We start from the raw sequence: 20,860 nt of genomic DNA, 5'->3' as shown, positions 1-20,860 counted from the left end.
TAATGCCCCCCAAAAGTATAAAAATACAGTAGGAATGGCAATACAGTACAAAGTAGTCTCTCCTGATTTATTTCTTTTACATCTTTCTACATTTCATACACACATTAAAAAACTTACCAGTACATCCATCCACTTAGAGGGCTCTGCAAAGTCTTCTGCTGGTGGTGTTCTTCATTCCCTGGATGTAAAGTTTACTTTGAAAACGGGCAAATGGGAGGCAATCTACAGGTAGGTTCTGGAGTCTGTTTCTGGTCTTTGCACATCAATCGTTCAAAATTCATAGCTGCAGAATATACTCAAGTAACGACCATTTAACTGTCTATCCGTCTTGGCCTGACCATGTCCAAGTAAGTAGAATAAGGAGAATTTTCTCCAAGTAAGGAGAATTTTCCTTCAAATATATTTTTAGGGAAAACTTCTGTTTCTTTGTTTTTCTTTTTAAAGTTGGGAAAAATTTCTCCTTTACATTCGGTCTCATTAGCCTCTGTTTCATCTGCTGCACCTTCGGAACCATGTTAGTTTTTTGGTCCTCTTGACTGTGTTTCTGCGGAACACTTGCGCTGTTCTCCTCTGTAGTATCCTGCATTTTAGAGTTTAGTCCTGTATACCTGTTACCTGTCGGTTTTTCTTCTAGGCCTATCCTATTCCCTCTGTATTTTTCAGTCATTATGTTGGTCAGTGAATGATCAAAAGCAGGACATGTCTTCCTTAGAAAGTTCTTTCTACCGTTTCTGTACATTTGAATCTCCCTTTATAAATTTTGCTCCTTCTATGGTAGTCACATATGGAAATCTGAGTTGATCTGTTGGCTGAATAAGTCCCACTGAATATTTTCTCACATTTAGTGACAATTATTTCTGGTAACATCATCTCCTTTTTCCATCAGAACAAGACAAGCATCTACCAGAGAAAAGGTGCCTGACTGCCCAGCGCCTGCACCATAGTGGATTACTGCAGGCTCGTGTTCAGGATTCAAGGAACCACATTCTCTCACTTTAAATATGAAATTGAGAGATGAGGCTGGTGATTAAGGGACTCCAAAATCTGGCCAGGTAGTATAATGACAATGAGGTATTGCTCTGGTTTCACCGCTATTGATAATTTCCAGTTGCAGTAGCTATACTGCATAACAGGACTTCACATCTTCTGACTAGAACTTCACACTGAAGCCTGTTTCTTTAAACAACATCTCTCGGTTGTCTTTCGGGGACAATACCTCCATCTTGCCGTTTTGGCTAAGTTTCTGTCTCTTGCGTGTTTTAAAAACTCTTGATGCTTCCTGCACCTGAAAGTAATGCTACATTAAAAAGGGGTCATAGGGGCGCCTGGGTGGCTTGGTCGGTTAAGCGTCCGACTTGGGCTCAGGTCATGATCTCACAGTCCGTGAGTTCGAGCCCCACGGGGGGCTCTGTGCTGACAGCTCAGAGCCTGGAGCCTGTTTCGGATTCTGTGTCTCCCTCTCTCTCTGCTCCTCCCCTGTTCATGCTCTGTCTCTCTCTGTCTCAAAAATAAATAAACGTTAAAAAAATTTTTTTTAAAAGAGGTCATACACTGTCCAGGGCCTGGCACTTCAGGAAGTGTTTCTGGAGTATGCTGTGTGCACTCTGCTGTTGTGTTTTGGCTGCTCTATCCCACTGGTCAGTCTTCTGCAGAGCTCTTCCTTGCTTGCAGTGGAGAGTGTTTGGACCTTTAATAGGTGTGTTTTGATTTGTTTGTCGAAGTAAGCCTGGAAAAAAGCGGGGGGAGGGAGCCTGACGCCCAAAAACAAGAAAGAAAAGGAAAGAGAACAAAAAATACCAAGCAAAGAATCAAAAAACTATAAAGCTGATTCCAAAGAAAAAGAAAGGGAAAAGAAGTAGGAGGAGAAGAAGGAGGAGGAGGAGGGAGGGAGGGGAAGCGGAAGGAAAAGGAGAAGAGAAAAAAGAAAGAAAAAGAAAAGAATAAAAAAGCCGATCAAAAGAGAGAGAGAGAGAGAGGGAGAGAGAGAGAGAGAGAGAGAGAAAAGGAAATGAAAAAACCAAACAAGAAACTATTTGCCTGGGGTGCCTCGGAGGCTCAGTCAGTTGAACGTCGGACTTCGGCTCAGCTCATGATCTCGCGGATTGTGAGTTCGAGCCCCGCATCGGCCCTGTGCTGACAGCTTAGAGCCTGGAGCCTGCTTCAGATTCTGTGTCTCCCTCTCTTTCTGCCCCTCCCCTGCTCATGCTCTGTCTCTCTCTCTCTCTCTCTGTCAAAAATAAATAAACATTAAAAATTTTAAAAAGAAAGAAAGAAAGAAAGAAAGAAAGAAAGAAAGAAAAACTATTTGCCTGATTCCAAAGGAAAAAAAAAAAAAAAAAAAGAATAAAAAGTAAGCCTGGTCCTATTTCCACCAGAAGTGCGGGTATCATTTTGAGACACTTGATTTTCTGCACAGTTGGGGCATGCGCGGTGCTGGCTGTGCTGGTCTGGAGGAGAGATCCGCTGTGTTGCTGCCTCCGCTCAGAGCAGTCTTGCCCCAGTAACTAAGCAGTTGCCAGGCACGGGGTGGGGGGCAGGGTTTGGTGTAAGCAGATCCCCCCTGCACTGGGGGTTCCTGCCTGCACTGGGGGCCTCCGTGTCGCTCTCTGAAGTTCCGCCATGCTGATATGGGGGGGGAAATGGCACCACCCCAATCTCTCCTCCCAGGACCAGGGATCTTGACACCCCCCCCCCCCCCAGCTGTTCAGGCAGCCCTCACAGACCACAACTCTCCTGCATTTTTTTCTTGGGCCCACAGCTGGAATTCAAAACCTGAAGTCTTAAAGAACTTGGCATGGTGTGGATCCACTCCCCTCCTCCAGAGTAGAGCCTCTCCACGCTGTCCCCACGCCTGCACAGTGTGCAGAAACTATGGTGTAGCACTGCTGAAAGCAGCAAAGGTTGTATTCCCTCTGGGTGCTAATGAAAGTCCTTTGGCTGGCGCCTGCGGGGTCTTTTGTCCCTGGGGAGGCAATAACCCCTCTTCTAAAAGCACTCCAGGAAGGGGACTGTTCTCTCCCAGTGCACCCCGGAGATTTCTAGATTTCTTGATTTCTACACTCCAGGGCTGGCTCCCTCCTCCCCAGAAGCACATGCCACAATCCCCTCCAGAGAAAGTCATGCTCCAAAACCTCAGAGTTTGAGCTCCAAATGCTGTGTGAAAAAAACAACAAACAACAAACAAACAAAAACAAAACAACACACACACAAAAAAACCCTGCAGACACTCGGTACTTCTTGCTCCCCATTCTATGGCCCAGAGAGATTTTCCTCTTGTGCAAACTTGGCGCCCCACTTTCTCAACTCTTTTGTCTCTCCACAGAAAGGCTTCCTTCCCTCCACGGCACCACTGTTTTTCTCTCCTCCAATGCACATCCACACACCTTGCATCTGCCACACTGTCTCCCTCCAACTGTGGAGATCCTTCTGCTGCTCCACAGATATATTTCCCGGGTATTCCATGGGATCTGACCTCAATATAGCTATGTTTGGGGGATGAGGAAAGCCCAGGGTCTCCCTACTACCGCACCATGGAAACTCGGTCTTTCGGTTGTCTTTTTTTGGCCAGTACCGTGCACCTTTCACCAATTCCTTTGCACAACTCAGTTTAGCATGACAACTGCTTTAGTGCTACCAAACCATGAGCCAGAAGTGGATCCTGTATTAGGAAGTGAACCCTATGTGGAGATGTAAGTCCTTCGCACCTCTTCTATGTCAACTAATCTGCCATAAATATAATCATTTTCAGAATTTTGCAGCTTAACACGACTGTGATCATATGCACTTACATCTCTGCATATGTTTCAATTTCTGTGTTCTGGAAACATGGCCACTCTATGAGGATAGTCATGGGACTCATCACCAATTTCCAGATACAGATGCTGCCAGCAATTTGGAGCATCCAACTCCCTCAAACTCCCACTCAATGGAGGCAGACAGAGGCAGGAGCGAGCTGGCATGAACAGACCTGTGCCAGTGGAGAAGTTCAGGCCCCACATAATCCCAGAAGCATAAAAAATTTTAATGTACCATGGACTTCAACACATTCAGTCATTCAAGGTCTCTAAGTACATGTGCTGATACATGGGTTTTACAGTTGTCCTTATAGCTCAGCTCCATAAGATTGTGCAGGGGGACTAAGCTGCCACTGTATGAACACCTGCACGCCTAGGCAACAGCCAGACAAGAGGCTGGGTGGCAGGGACTGCTCCAAAGAATGGCCTTCCTTCTTTCTTGGAATGTGATACAAATGTACTGGAGACAGTATGGCCTCTTTTTATACCAAATGTGCCCCACATCTAAAATTAGGCCAAGAAATATCGAATCACCCCTCTGGAAGCTGGTGGGACAGGAAAATGTGGAGGTCCAGCTGAGGGCGCCAGCATGGCTCACCTGTCTTCTCCTTTCAGCCTAATGCCAGGTGAGCAAGCATCAAAGTCCAAGTGGAGAGCCTGGCTCTGGGGAGTTCGGTGTTTTATCTCATTATGACCTCAGTGCTCACCTGAACCTGTAAATGGATTTGAAATCCCCCCAAAAAGGTGACAGAATTGTAAAACATGTTTCCATTCCATCCCAGGGAAAGTGGTAGGTGTGAGACAAGGATCTTGAGGAGTTGAGGCTTAATTTACACAGCAGGGGTCAAGAGTGCCAGGCCTGACCTCAGAGTGACATAAACAACTGGCCCTTGCTCTTACCAATAGCTCTCTAGCCAGATCAGCAGGACTGGGGGTCCTCTCCATCTCTTCCTTTGCAAATGACCTGCACTCTGTTCCTCCTGGGGATATTGCGTAAAGTGTTGGAGAAGGAAGGGCAGGAGCTCAGGATAATGACAGTACAATGACTGGGTGCAGGAAATGATGTTTTGCCATTCATTCATTCAATAAATCCTTATTGAGTCCCTTTTATGTCTAGCCCTGCACTAAGGAATCAAAGAAGAACAAACACTGATACACTCCCTGCACTGGGGGAGCTTGCATCCAGTGGAGCAGCAGGCAAACATTCCCTTTAGATAATATATAGCTCTACACTTTCTTTCCACAGCATTGACCTAAAATTTTGGCAGTTTCTCACTTTGTGGGTCCCCAGGTTTCAATGTAGCCATCCCATCCCCCTGATAGGGTGATAGGGGGAGCCTGAGAAAGGCTCCAGATTTTATCATAAAAAAGAGAAGTCCTGAACCACGTGAAATAGAAGACATTCCAACCAAGGCTATGTAGTGCCCTCCCTCATGGATCAAATGTGCCACAGGACCCAGTGTCTGCCACCTGGTTCAGCTCTAGCCCATTCATTTGTTACCTGCTGTGTGGTCTTAATTTTCAAGTGAAGGGACTCCTTGACCCCCTCACCCACCCAGTGAGTCCCTGTGGCGACCTCACTATTCACCTTTTGCAGGTCCCTCTGTGTTCACAGAGAAAACAGGGGCTGATATTCTGATCCTAGAGGACAGGCAGTGGCATTTGGTGCAGGCTTTGAGGTCCTTTTTAAGATTTTATTTTTAAGGAATCTCTACACCCAACATGGGGCTCACACTCAACCCCAAGATCAAGAGTCGCATGCTCCACCAACTGAACCAGCCACGTTCCCCTCAGTCCTTGAAGGTTTCGTCAAACGCCATCACCACCTTAGAGTTCTTTCTCAGGGGGAAAAATGTTCTTTTGAACATAATGGGTACAGAATCCATCTCCCACCCACAACTGAAGGAATTAGCAAAATGTCTAGGATCATAAATGGTATCAATTCTACAAACTCTTCTGTTTCAGATCTAGTACTATAGCATGGACATCCTTCCTGGTCCATGCTCTCTATCCATCAGCTCAATACAGAGAGTATTCCTTTAACATTCTCCTTTTCACCTCCTGATGAGCATTTAGATCATCTTTGTTCTTCCTTTGCAACACTATAATGAACATCTTGCACATGTATCTTTGTAGATGTGCACAAATATCATTTAAAAACAATTTTAAAATGGAACTACTTGCTGAAAGTATTTATTCCAATGTGCACTCCCAACTGTAGTAATTGAGAATGTCCATTTCCTCACAACTTGTAAACCAGTTCATTTGCATATCTTTGGAAAGTGTTCTAATTTCAACTTTACTATCATAAAATCCAAGTATTATTACGTCCACCATAGTGTTCATAATTATCATGTTTATTACCGTAAATGTTGCTGTTAACATCATTTATGGTATATTGAGAACTCATGCACCAGGCACTCCACATACAGGGTTGATTTAATTTAATTCACTCCTTGCAACAACCATATGAGGTAAGAATTACTCATCCATCGTACAATTGAAAACCGAAGTGTGACTAACTTGTGTGCCCTCAGGCATGTAAGTTGAGCTCTCTGTGCTTCTACTCTTCCAATAGAAAAATGGAAATAATACTATATAATAATACTATCTTCCTCCTCTACTATACGTCAAACATTAAGGACTATGTATCTGCCAGATATTTTATGGTGCCTGTGACTTGTTCGGGTGACAATGTGAGACATGACATGCTCACAGTTTACATGTGAAGGGAAGGATGGCAGAAGAGAAAGGCTAATAAGACACAAGGTCTGGGGAATCCAGATATGGCTTGACCACCAGCAGGACATGTGATTTTAAGTCACGTCTTCTCTCTCTGGACCTCCATATCCACATTCATAAACTACAGAATATAACAGGAAGGACTTGGACTAGGAGTGAAATCTTTTCAAAGGGTTAAAATGTCTAAAATAATGAGTTTGCTTAAATTAAAAATCTTTTCTTTTTCAATGTCAGCTTTACTGAAATATTATGTACAAAGAGTAAAATTCACCAAATTTTAATGTAGCATTTGAAGAGTTTTAACAAATGTGTCCAGTGATATATGCACCACATCCATCCCTCCACAGATTTCCCTCCTGTCCCTTGTCACCCAGCCACAAACCGCAAGCCTGGCCCCTGGCAATCACAGATTTGCCTTCTGTCACTATGGTTTTGCCATTATTAGAATTGTATATAAATGGACTCATATGGTCTGTATTCTTTTGTACCTGGCTTCTTCCACTTAATGCAACACTTTTAAGGTTCCCATCTTTGATTATTAGTGCATTCTGTTATAATTTCATATTGGTCATTGGCATTTCTTTAAAGTTAGTGAATAATTTAGAGGTTGACTTTATTTTTCTAAAGCTGCTTGAGTGTCTTTTTCCACCAAAAGGCCCATTTGGAGCCACCGATGGCCACTGATGCTGCCATTCTTTCTCTCTCTGGCTCCCCACAGGTGCTCATCTTTTCTACCTGCCAGCTTGCCGAGGACATGCACAGGCTGTCCCTTTTCTCAGGGTGCCCAGTGGGAAGGTGGGGCCTTGGGAGGGAAAGGAGAGGACAGAGCACCTCTTCTACCCTTGCTCTTTGGCATCCATCTGGGGGTGGGTGGTTCCCAGCTACAGAGGGATGGCCCCAGCCATGTTCATGGTCCCTGAGCCTGTGCCCTCAGCCCTGGGACAAGAGACTCTACATGATCAAAGCCTGTATTTGATCAGACGTGCAGTCAAACCTCCTTTTAGTCCTATGCACTAGGATGTACCTAGTGGTGGGGGAGGGACTGTCACCCTTATCCCCTTCTGCCTCATTACCCGCCACAAACATTCAGGAAACCTCCCTACGACAGGATGTTCTCCGCAGTGGCCACTTCCAAATCCTTTATGAAAGGGGAACCCTGTGCAGGTCTGTGGGACTTGGGGAACAAAAGGTGATGGGAAATCTAGACAAGGTCACTGCAGGCCCAGAGGCCACCTGGATGCCACCCTCATTTCTCTTTCCCAGACTACCCCATCTTTTTGGGGTGTTAGGCAGAGCCCACATTTCCCACTGCCCCACTCTGGGCAACCATAAGAAGGGAAAGCTTTGATCAACTGCACTGGGATGGATGTGTGCCTGGCTTCCAAGGATGATCTTGTAGCCCACAGGGGTCAGGTTCTATTGGGTGACATAATGTGGCATCACTTCAGGTACACCACCCGGTAAGTGGGCTGTCCTGTACCAGCCTCACAGCAGCTTTATTCTTAATAGCTCCCAATTAGAAACACATGGAGAGGTGTCCATCCACAGAAGAATAAAGGAACACACTATAGTACATTCATATTCAAACATTAAAAAGAACAAACTATCAGGGAGCCTTGGTGGCTGAGGTGGCTAAGCATCCCATTCTTGATTTTGGCTCAGGTCATGATCTCACAGTTTATGGGTTCAAGCCTGGCATTAGGCTTCATGCTGACAGTGCAGAGCCCGCTTGAGATCCAATCTCTCCCTCTCTCTCTGTGCCCCTCCCCCGCTCACACACTCACCCTGGCTCTCTTTCAAAACAAAAAATAAATAAATAAATAAATAAATAAATAAATGTTAAAATATAAAATAAAAATAAAAAGAACAAACTATCTCTATATGCAAAAACACAGAAGAATCTTAAAAATACTATATCAAGAAAAAGAAAGCACATACGAGAAAAAACATACTATAGAAGTCTCTTAAATGGAATTTAAACAGGCAAAATTAATCTATGGTGATAGATATCAGAGCAGCAGTTACTTACAGGGGAAGTATTGGCTGGAAATGAGCACAACAGAACTTTCTAGAATGATGGGGATTTTTATACCTTGATGTGGAAGATACAGGTCCATGGGTGTTATACATTTATCAAAACTTAACAACCTATACATTTAAGCTCTGTCGATTTTACTCTATGCAAATGATAGTTACATCAATAAAAACTTTGTTAGCACAAAATTGTGAAGATCAAGTCAAAAAATGAAAGTTACATTGTAAAAATTGGAAATCTGTATCAGGATATTGAGCAGACACCTGCCTTTTCTATGAAAAAAAAAAAAATCTTTAGAAAGTAGCCAAGAATCTATTGTCCCTAGAGCTGTGCTCCAAATAGACTACTATCTGTGTTTGATGATGTGGTAGAAATAAGAGGCAACAGTAAGCCTCCCTCTGAAAAGCACCTGGGAAAGGAAAGCCTGACCTCCAGCTTCTCTGGTCACCAGTGCCTGCAGCCTGGGTTCACCTGAAACCACAGGGCAGCCATTAGCAGACAGAAAGGTCCAAACTCAGAATGAGCTCCTGTGAAGCTCAGGATCTTCCTTACTTTCTTCTGCAAATTATTATAAAATACTCAGCTGACACAGGATTTAAATAGCATTTTTCGTATTTAAAGCTGTAGGAGAACCATTCGTTACTGATTTCACATTTTATTCGTAAGCCAATAAAAAATCCCCTAGATCCTTAGTCTGTGTTTCTGAGTGGAGTGTTAGACCATCTCCCAGGGAAGCTAAGATGTGTGCACCTGCTGGGAAGGAGCAAAAGCAGGGGAGACCCAGGAACAGACATTCCTTCAGGGGAAAAGCTGTTTTTTTCTTCTGTATTTGACTTTTCTGTTTGGAAAGCCCGTTTCTCTCCTCTGCTGTGAGGGAACTCATCTCTACTGAACTATATGACCGAAGTCTTCCCATACAAAATAAAAACTGCACAATAGTGCTGGCTTTCAAGGATTTATAATGTTTATGCATCTCGGGGAAATTTTTCTTTAAAATGTTTACCATTTATTTAGATTACTTATATGGTCCAGGACACCAAATTATTGGAGATAGTGAATCCTTTAAGTAAAATCTTGTTTCTCAGAATATTTTAGAATTTTTAAAAAATGTTAAGTGTTCAGAAATCTGGTATTTGAAGCTGTTTCCTTCATTTATACAACTAGTGCATAGTTAAATTCACATTTGTTGGTGTGAGTTGTAAGTAGGTTAGAGATTTTTTTTTAATTTTTAAAGTTTATTTATTCATTTACTTTGAGAGAGAAAGAGACCATGAGTGGGGTAGAGGCAGAGAGAGAGGGAGAGAGAATGCCAAGCAATTTCCAAGCTACCAAAGTGCAGAGCCTGAAGTGAGATTCAAATTCACGAGATCATGACCTGAGCTGAAATCAGGAGTCAGATGCTTAACAGAATGAGCCACCCAGGTACCCCTATCCCAGTGCATTCTGGAGGCATTACAATTCTATGCTATGGTGTCTGTAATCCTTCTACCCTTCATTCCCTGTATCTCCCACACCACCTTTATAGATTTGCCCGACAAATGAAGCTTAGCAAATGCTGTCATCTGGCCACTCAATGGGGGTCTTATAATCCTTGATCACTTTCTTTGTAATTTATTCCCTATCCTAAAGCAATGTCTAGTGAGATGGAAATGCCAGCCACACGGCTTTTCTCTTTATGGCTCATTCACTGAGAAAGTACAGCAAAATTGCTGGATTCCATCATTTGGAATGAAGGGTACATGATCAGGACAATCAATTCCTGCTGAGCAGCAGAGAAGAGATCAAGTACCCTGAAGGGAACACCTTAGCAATTTAAATTAAATCTCAATTTGACCACCTAAGAAAGTTGAAGGTAGCTGTGACTCAAAGACTTCACCTCAAATTAATCTATTCTCAGTTTTGTCCCAATGCTTCCATCAAGCAGAGACCATTTCTGTGGTACACTGTTCACTGGTGTTTATGTGCCTGCTTCATGATGGCTGACGTACTTGTGTAGGTGTCTTACAACAAAATCAGCAGGTTTGCTGGATAATTCTGCTCCAAGTGCTCAGTTGTTAATTTTGAGTTGTGGTCAATTATATAAATGCCTTTCAATATTTAATTCCAGAAAACTCAAACACTAACAAAACCTGCAGACTTTAAGTAAATTTGGGTGGACACTTAGTCCAAATCTGAAAGGAATGTAATTTCCATGATAGACACTTCCTTCGGGCCACTCGGCACAAATGTGTTTCCCCAGGTGACGGAACTTCAGGTTTTGTCTGCCTCTGAATGACTGCCTTCATCTCAGACTTTCAGCTTCTAGAACTTTGAGAAAGAAAGTCTGTTCTTTATAAGCCCCCTAGCCAATGGTACTCTGCCAACAGCCCACTTGCACAAACTAAGACAGACTTTATGCATGGCTAAGAGATGAGTCCTGATTTCCACATATGGGTGCAAGTCTCCATAGGGCTGGATGGACAGACAACACTACTCTTCTGGGATTCCTTTTTAAGGCCCAAGAACAGGATTGTTTGGCGTGAGAGATGAAGATGGCTGCTCTTCTCCACCGGACAGGATAGAAGCTGAAAAAACTTGAAGGGATTCTGGACATCAAAGCTTAACTTGGAGCAGCAGAGGGATTAGTGGAAATAAAAAAAAAATAGCCTGTACAATGTTTATCAGGCATTTTTCTATGTAATCCATTGCCTAAGGAAGGAATAAATTAAACTGTGTGATTTCTTTTTTCATGTATATCAGATTAAAACTTATATGCCACTTACTTTCATTCAATCATATAGCATGTTCATCCTTTATGTCAGTACATGTAGATCTATGTGGTTCTTTTATATGGTTATGTGGAATTCTACCATGGGGACATATCTGGTGGGGGATGTTGACCTGTCCTCAGATTGATATTTTTCCAATATAAGTGTTGTACAAATATTCTTGTACATGTGTGTGGATACTTCTTTAGATTCTTGGGGAACATACTAAATCAATTAGTATTCTCATTAAAATTCTGCAGATATCTTCTAATTGCCCTCTAAAAATCCTAAGCCAATTTATATCTTCACACAGTGTGTGAGAGTTCTCCCCCACACACCCATCCTAGCCCACACTGGATGTGTTAGTTGGGAATCTACAGATTCAAATTGTTCTGAGGACTTCTCTATGGTAGAACTCAACTCATTACGAGAGTTTTTGCTTTGTCTTTAATATTTAAAAAAAAAACAACAACAGATTAGTACTGTCTATAATGATCTGTAGTGGGTAATCAATTCTTAAAATAGAATCATGTGGCATGTCACTTTTTGCCACAAGTGGCCATGTACAAACCAGTCTAAGTGAATAGAAAGCATATAGTCTTCCTCTTTTCTTCTTTATCTCTATTTTAGATGTATACAGGTTCAATGAAGAACAACTCTCTAGCAGTCTCAGGAAAATATGAACTGGTGTCATTCTTCCTTCACATCCCAATCACATGATTTTTTTCTGAGCACAAATGTATTATTGCTTATTTATTATTAACTGTGAGCACAAATGTATTATTGCTTATTTATTATTAACCCCCCAGTGAGGTATCCAGAAATCAGACTGTTAGCAATAGTTCCACATCTGCAGACAGCAATGAAGTCACATGAAGACTGTCATTGCCATAGGCCTGTCACAAGGCTCTGTCCCCTTAACCAATACTGAGAGGAGCCTGCAGTGAAGGAGGGGGCCTGTAGGTAGTCAGCTGGGTCATCAAGATGGCAGGGGGCTAGAATGGCAGCAGCACAGAGTGAGATGGTCCCCAAAGCCAGTTTCTCCTACAGGTTTGTAATATCATAAGCGTCTGTCTACCACAAAAGAGCATAAGGTTTGTAAGGTCATGTGGCCCTGACCTCAAATCTGTGCCCTGGGGCAGGAAATCTTCCTGGGATATGAGGCATAATTCTGCCTAACATGGCTCAACTAAGCTGATGCAATGAAAATGCACTAATTCCTTTCCCCAAAGAGGAGATAAGGTTCTGGAATGATATGTATTTATCTCCTTGATAAGTAAATAGTATAATGAAAATCAACAAAAAATACCATGATATATGATATATTCAAAGTGCTGAAAGGAAAAAAATCTATAGTCAAGAATATTCTATCCAGCAAGGTTATCATTCAGAATAGAAGAAAGATAAAAAGTTTCCTAGACAAACAAAAGTTAAAGGAATCCATAACCACTAAACCAGACTTACATGAAATGTTAAAGGTAACTCTTTGAGTGAAAAGGAAAGACCATAAGTAAAAGTAAGAGAAGTGGAAAGCACAAAAGCAGTAAAAAATTAGTATATCTGTAAAAATCAGTTAAGAAATTCACAAAATAAAAGGGTGTAAAGTATGACACAATATACTTAAAATGTGTGTGGAGGGAGAGGAGTCAAGAATGGGTTCAAATTTGAGCAACCATCAACTTAATATGAACTGCTATATGCAGAATAAAGGTAGCTACAAATTAATAACCAGTAATAGATAAGCAAAAATAAAGAGAAAGGAATCTGAGTATATCACTAAAGAAAGCCAAATACTCATGAGAGAAGAGAGCAAGGGAAGAAAAGAACAGAGAAAAACAGCAACAACAAAACATAAAATAAGTAACAAAATACTAATAAGTACATATCTATCAATAATTACTTTGAATTTAAATGGACTAAACACTCCAATCAAAAGACATAGTGGGACAGAATGGATAAAAGAACAAGATCCTTCTATATACTGCCTGCAAAAGACTCATTTCAGACATAAAGTCACCTGCGGATTGAAAGTGAAAGGATAGAGAAACAATTATCATGCAGATGGATATAAAAAGAAAGCCAGACAAAATAGACTTTAAAACAAAGACTGTAACAAGAGACAAAGAAGGATACTATATAATCATAAACAGAATAATCCAATAAGAATATATTAACAATTATAAATGTGTATGAACCCCACATGGAAGCACCCAAATGCCTAAAGCAGTTAATAACAAACATAAAGGAACTAATTGATAGTAATCTAATAATAGTAGGGGACTTTAACACCCCACTTACATCAATGGACAGATCGTCCAAAGAGAAAAATCAACAAGGAAACAGTGGCATTAAGTAACACCTTGGACCAGATATATTCAGAACATTCCATCCTAAAACAGCAGAATACACATTCTTCTCAAGTACACATAGAATATTCTCCAGAATAGATCACAAAATATGTCTCAACAAATTCAAAAACGTCAAAGTCATACCATGCATCTTCTCTGAAAACAATGCTATGAAACTAGAAATCGATCAAAAAAAAAAAAAAAAAAAAAAAAACCAACCCTGGAAAGACCACAAATACATGGAGTTTACATAACATGCTACTAAACAATGAACAGGTTAACCAAGAAATAAAGGAGGAAATTTAAAAATACATAGAGAAAATGAAAATGAAAATACAACATTCCAAAATCTCTGAGATGCAGCAAAAGCTGCTCTAAGATGGAAGTTTACAGCAGTACAGGCCTACATCAAGAAGGAAGAAAAATTCCAAGTAAATAATCTAACCTTACACCTAAAGGATCTACAAAAAGAACAAACAAAACCCCAAACCAGTAGAAAGAAGTAAAAAATAAAGATTAGAGCAGAAACAAACAAAATAGAAACTAAAAACAAGGAAACAATAGAATAGATAAATGAAACCAGGAACTGGTTCATTTAAGAACATCAACAAAATTGATAAACCTTTAGCCAAACTCATCACAGAGAGAAAGAGAGAGAGCTCAAATAAACAAAATCAGAAATGAAAGAGGAGAAATAACCACCGATCCCACAGAAATAGAAAAGATTGTAAGAGAATATTACAAAAAATTATATGCCAACAAACTAAACAACCTAGAAGAAATGGATAAATTCCTAGGAACACATAACCTCCCAAAGATGAATCAGAAAGAAATAGAAAATTTGAACAGACCAATTACCAATAATGAAATTGGATCAATAATCAAAAACTCCCAACAAAAAAAAGTCCAGGACCAGACAGTGAATTCTACTGAACATTGAAAGAAGAGTTAAAACCTATTCTTCTCAAATTATCCCAAAAATAGAAAAGAAAAGAAAACTTCCAAATTCATTCTATGAGGCCAGTATTACCCTGATACCAAAACAAAAGACACCACGCACATAAAAAAAAGAACTACAGATCAATATCTATTATAAACATATGCAAAAATCCTCAACAAAATACTAGCAAACCAAATCCAACAATACATAAAAACTCATTCACCATGGTCAAGTGGGATTTAATCCTGGGATGCAAAGATGGTTCAATATTCACAAATCAATGAATGTGATACATCACATCAAGAAGAGAAAGGGTAAAAACCATATGATCATTTCAGTAGATGCAGGAAAATCTTTGACAAAGTAAATCTATTCATGATTTAAAAAAAAGAAACATCAACAAAGTAGGTTTAGAAGGAATATATCTCAACATAATAAAGGTCATGTACAAAAACCCACAGCTAATAGCATTCTTAATGGTGAAAAACTGAGAGCTTTTCCCTTAAGGTCAGGAACAAGACAAGGATGTTCACTCTCACTACTTTTATTCAACATAGTACTGGAAGTCCTAGTCACACCAACCGGACAAGACAAAGTAATAAATCAGTAAGGAAAAAGTAAAACTTTAACTATTTGCAGATGACATAATAAAATTCTAAAGACTCCACCAAAAATTACTAGAGAAATGATAGATGAATTCAGTAAATTCACAGGATACAAAATCAATGTACAGAAATCTGTCATATTTCTATACACTGACAATGAAGCAGCAGAAAAAGAAATTATGGAAACAAATTCATTTACAATTGCACCAAAAACAATAAAATACCTAGGAATAAACTTAAGCAGGAGATGAAAGACCTCTACTTTGAAAACTATAAAACATTGATGAAAGAAATTGAAGATGACATAAACAAATGGAAGATATTCCATGGATCAGAAGAACAAATATTGTTTGAATGTCCATATTGCACAAAGCAATCTACATATTTAATGCAATCCCATCAAAATACCAACAGCATTTTTCACGGAGCTAGAACGAACAATCCTAACATTTGTATGGAACCACAAAAGACCTTGAATAGCCAAACCAATCTTGAAAAGGAAAATTAAAGCTGGAAGTATCACAACTCCAGATTTCAAGTTATACTACAAAGCTGTAGTTATCAAAACAGTATGGTAATCAAAACAGTATGGTACTGGCACAAAAATAGACACATAGATCAATAGAACAAGATAGAAAGTCCAGAAACAAACCCACGATTATATGGTCAGTTAATCTTTGACAAAGGCAAGAACTTGCAATGAGAAAAAGAATCTCTTACAAATGGTGTTGGGAAAACTGGACAGCAATATGCAAAAGAATGAAACTGGAACACTTACTTACACCATATACAAAAATAAACTCAAAATGAATTAAGGTCCTGAATGGATACCAGACCTGGAACCATAAAAATCTTAGAAGAGAGCACAGGCAGTAATTTCACTGACATTTTTACATATGACACCTGAGGCAAGGGAAACAAAAGCAAGAATAAACTATTGGGACTACATCAAAATAAAATCTTCTGCACAGCAAAGCAAACAATCAACAAAACTAATAGGCAATCTATGGAATTGGAGAAGATATTTGCAAATGACATATCCAGTAAAGGCTTAGTATCCAAAATATATAAAAAACCTACAGAATTCAACACCCAAATAACAAATAATCTGATTTAAAAAATGGGCAGAAGACATGAACAGACATTTCTCCAAAGAAGACATTCAACTGGTCAACAGACATGGAAAAATGCTCAACATCTCTCATCATCAGGGAAATGCAAATCAAAGCTACAAGGAGATATCACCTCACAACTTACCAGAATGACTGAAATAAAAAACACAAGAAACCACCAACGTTAATGAGGATGTGGAGGAAAAAAAACACTCATGCACTGTTGTGTACTGCATCTTCTTTATCCGTTCACCTATCAGTGGACACTTGGGCTGCTTCTATTTTATATATATATTTATAATATGTATATAAATGTATACATACATAATATGTATAAATACAAACTTATATATATGGATGTGTGTGTATATATATGTATACATATATGACTCAAGATATGTATATATTAAGTCATAATATATTGAGCCATTAAAAAAGAATGAAATCTTGTCATTTACAACAACATGGATAGAGCTATAGAGTATAATGCTAGGCAAAATAAGACAGTCAGAGAAAGACAAATACTACATGATTTCACTCATATGTGGAATTTAAGAAACCAAACAAATGAACAAAGGGGGAAAAAAGAGGCAATCCCCCCAAAAAGATTCTTAACTATAAAGAACAAAGAGATGGTTACCAGAGGGGAGGAGGGTGTGGGGGATGGGTCAAATAGGTAAATGGGATTAAGAGTACACTCATCTTGATGAGCACTGAGTAATATACAGAATTGTTGAATCTCTTTATTGTACTCCTGAAACTAATATAACACTGTATGCTAATTATACTGGAATTAAAATAAAAATTAAAGGGGCGCCTGGGTGGCTCAGTCGGTTGAGCGTCCGACTTCAGCTCAGGTCATGATCTCGCGGTCTGTGGGTTCGGGCCCCACATCGGGCTCTGTGCTGACAGCTCGGAGCCTGGAGCCTGCCTCAGATTCTGTGTCTCCCTCTCTCTCTGCCCCTCCCCTGCTCATGCTCTGTCTCAAAAATAAATAAAAATATAAAAAAAAATAAATAAAATAAAATAAAAATTAAAGGGGTGGCTGGGTGAGTCGAGTGACCGACTCTCGATTTCAGTTCAGGTCATGATCCCAGGGTTGTGGGATTCTCTCTCTCTCTCTCTTCTTCTGCCCCACTCCCACACTTGCTCCCTTGCTCTCTCTCTAAAAAATTAAATTAAATTTTAATATTTTATGCTCACGCACATATACACAAACAGAAATGTATTCATAACAAAATAGAAAGGAAATCCTCATGACGATTACAGTCTCCATCACTGGCACTGGTCATGTGGTCCTACATAGCTGGTATTTATAACTACTTTCTTCCATTAGGCATTCTGTATTTCCTTAACCTTCAGTTTGCACCTGAGCTAGTTGTGGTTCTTTACACGATATGGTGACCCTAACCTTCATCTCTTATGGGTCCAGGCCATTATTAGTCCTGCCTAGATTGGACTGTTGTAATTTTCCATTGACCTTAATCATAGGCCACCCAGAGAGATCTCTTGTATTCCAGACATACCCTTCCTTACCTCCACTGCGGAGTAGCAAGTAAGGAACATTCACACGAATGAGCTCCTTCTTTACCTGTTGACTCAGAGGCATGAGGAACCCCAAGTGGCTGGGAGGTAGTATTAACTTCCACACCAATAGTTTCACTGTTGTGTGGCTTCACTATTTTCTTCTTAAACTAAGATATCTAGGCCAGAAGAGCATAAGGTTATAAGAACAATAAACAAAAATTTACTAGTAGGTCACTAGAGGTAATAGTGAGTGGTGCCATTTCCATTTCCACCCCTTAATTCTCAGACCTTTTTATCTTGTTTGTTGGGGAAAAAGCACCATATCGGATGCTGATTCACACCACATACAAACTCCTAGAGAACCTTACCTTAGCTTTAAATGTATTGCCACCATGTTGGCACTGTAATTGAGCCTTCAAAAGGTCATTCCACCATTCTATCAAGCCAGCTGTTCTGGATGGCAGGGAACATAATACCAATGATTTCCATGAGCATGGGACCATTACTGCACTTCATTGGCTGCAAAGTGTGGTCCTTGAACACAGAAATGCTGTGTGTAATACCATGACTGTGGATAAGGCATTCTACAAATCCATGGATTTGTAGTTTTGGCAGAAGCATTTTGTGCAAGGAAGGCAAATCTGCTGTATTCAGACTGTTCCAGGAAGAACAGAAGACTGCCCATTCCATGACAGATGTGGTCCAATGTAATCAACCTGCCACCATGTAGCTAGCTGATCACCCTGGAGAATGGTGTCATATCAGGGACTCAGTGTTGGTCTCTGCTGCCAGCAGATTGGGCACTCAGCAGTGGCCATGGCCAGGTTACCTTTGTGAGTAGAAGTCCATGTTGCTGAGCCCATGCACAACCTCCATCCCTGCCACCATGCCCACTTTGTTCATGGGCCTGTTGGGCAATGAATGGGGTAGCTGGGGAAAGAAGCTGAATGCTATTCATAGAACAGGTCATCTTACCCATTCCTCCTATTAAAATCCTCCTCTGCTGAGTTCACCCTTTGGTAAGCATTCACACGAGACACAGATATCTTCATATTTTCTACCCATTAAGAGAGGTTTACCCACATACCTTTTCTCTAAATTTCCTTGGGGCCATTTATCCAATCATGGTCCTTCCAAGTCTCTGGTCATCCTACTAAACCATCAGCCAAGCTCATGAGTCAGAATATAATCCCATGTCTGGCCATTTCTCCTTCCAAGCAAAGGGAAAAACTACATGCACCACCAGAAGTTCTGTCCACAGATAGGATCTCCCTTCCCCACTGTTCAAATATGTCCCAAAGGAGCTTCAGTGCTACAGTTGTCTATTTTTGGGTGGTGCTTGTCCATCATAGAGAACCAACTGTAAACTAAGCCCCAGTCTTCTCTTTCTCTATCAACAGACTATAGAGAGATCTCAGTGAGGCCATAAGTGCAGGTTGGAAAGAGAAGGCAGAGGTTGGGTACATGGGCATTTGGGCCCCTTCCTAAGGTAAATAACCTACTTGTGCCTTCAGGGCCTACTAAGGCCTGATTGTGCACATACCACTTCCATCTGATGAAGGAGTGTTGATGTGCATGTCCAACTTTATGGCTTGGTGCATCAGATAACATCCATGAATGATAGGCATCCCAGGTCCCACTGTAATCTAATGACCTGTGGTTAAACTTTCAGTCTCTACTAAGGCATGATAAGGTAGACCAAGACCTACTTATCAAAAGGAGAGTAGGGCTCTCCTCTAAAATCCTCGGGGTCTGTGCTGTGATTCACCTATAGGGGACTGGCAAAAGTTCCAAAGAGCACCCCTATCTGCCACTGATGCTTCAAGCACCATTGGATGCGACCCAAGTGGCCAAGTGGCCTGAAGAGCAACTGAACCTTATTCTTACCTCACTCACAGAAGCAGTATTTTGGGTCACTCAGCAAATAGGCTGGAGTAACATATCCAAATGAGGAATATGTTGCCTTTAAAATCCAAAGGTAACCTTGTACCTCTGTTTTGGTTGTAAAAAAAAGCAACAACTTATCCTTCCCCTTAGGTGTGATATCTCACCCTGCCCCATACCACTGGACACCCAGAAATTTCACTGAAGTAGAGGTTCTTGATTTTTTGTCTGATTTATTTCCCATCCTCTAACACATAAAAGTCTTATGAATATGTCTGGAGAAGTTGCTACTTCTTGCTCAGAGGTCCAATCAACATAATGTCACAGGTGTAATGGACCACAGTGGTATCTTCTGGAAAGGAGGGGTAATCATGATCCAAGGAAACTAAACTATGACATAGGACTGGAAAGTGTATACATCCCTTAGGTAGGACACGCTTAGTGTATTGCTGACCTTTCTAGCTAAAAGCAAGCTTCTTCTGGTTGGTCTTATGACAGGGATTAGAAAAAGGGCATTTGGCCAGATCAAAGATGCTCACCAATACCAGGAGTAGTGTTAATCTGCTCAACTAATGCAAGTACATTTGGTTTTCATTGCAACTAAAGCCACCACCTAGTTTAGCTTATGATAACCAATGTTCTCCAAAATACATCTGTCTTCTCCACAGGCCAAATAGGAGAGGCATATAGGGACGTGGTGGGAATTACCACACCTGCACCCTTAAATTACTTGATGGTGGCACTAATCGCTGCAACCTCTCCAGGAACGTGATGTTGCTTTTGGTTGTTTTCTCAGCTAGAGGCAGTTCTGGTGGCTTCCACTTGACTCTCCCACCATAATCATCCTCACTTCCCATCAGGGAACCAATGTGGGGATTCTGCCAGATATATGGCTATATATATCTATTTCAGTTATGCATTCTAGCACCAGGGAAATAACCACAGGATGGTTTCAAGACCTATCAGGCCCAATGGGAAATGGAACTGTGCAAAACTTCATTGATTGTCTGACTTCCATGGGCCTATACTCTATTGGACCATGGTGATATTTGAGGTCTGGAATTAGTGCCAATTCAGAGTGTCTAGTAGTCCCTAGAAGGTCTAATTATTTCCAATGTAGAGTTAT

The 20,860-nt window shown here is 40.7% G+C and overlaps 1 pseudogene; it reads right to left on the bottom strand.

Annotated features, from left to right (window-relative positions):
* Positions 1-319: 319 nt before the first annotated feature.
* Positions 320-20,591, bottom strand: LOC121026352 (tyrosine-protein phosphatase non-receptor type 2-like; annotated as a pseudogene).
* Between the last annotated feature and the right edge of the window lie 269 nt (positions 20,592-20,860).

The sequence above is a fragment of the Herpailurus yagouaroundi genome, unplaced genomic scaffold (assembly GCF_014898765.1).
Source record: "Herpailurus yagouaroundi ecotype Mexico unplaced genomic scaffold, PumYag 86540, whole genome shotgun sequence".
In the NCBI taxonomy this organism is placed as follows: domain Eukaryota; kingdom Metazoa; phylum Chordata; class Mammalia; order Carnivora; family Felidae; genus Herpailurus; species Herpailurus yagouaroundi.
The sequence above is the reverse complement of the archived record's forward strand: the minus strand, read 5'-3'. Positions and strand labels throughout refer to the sequence as shown.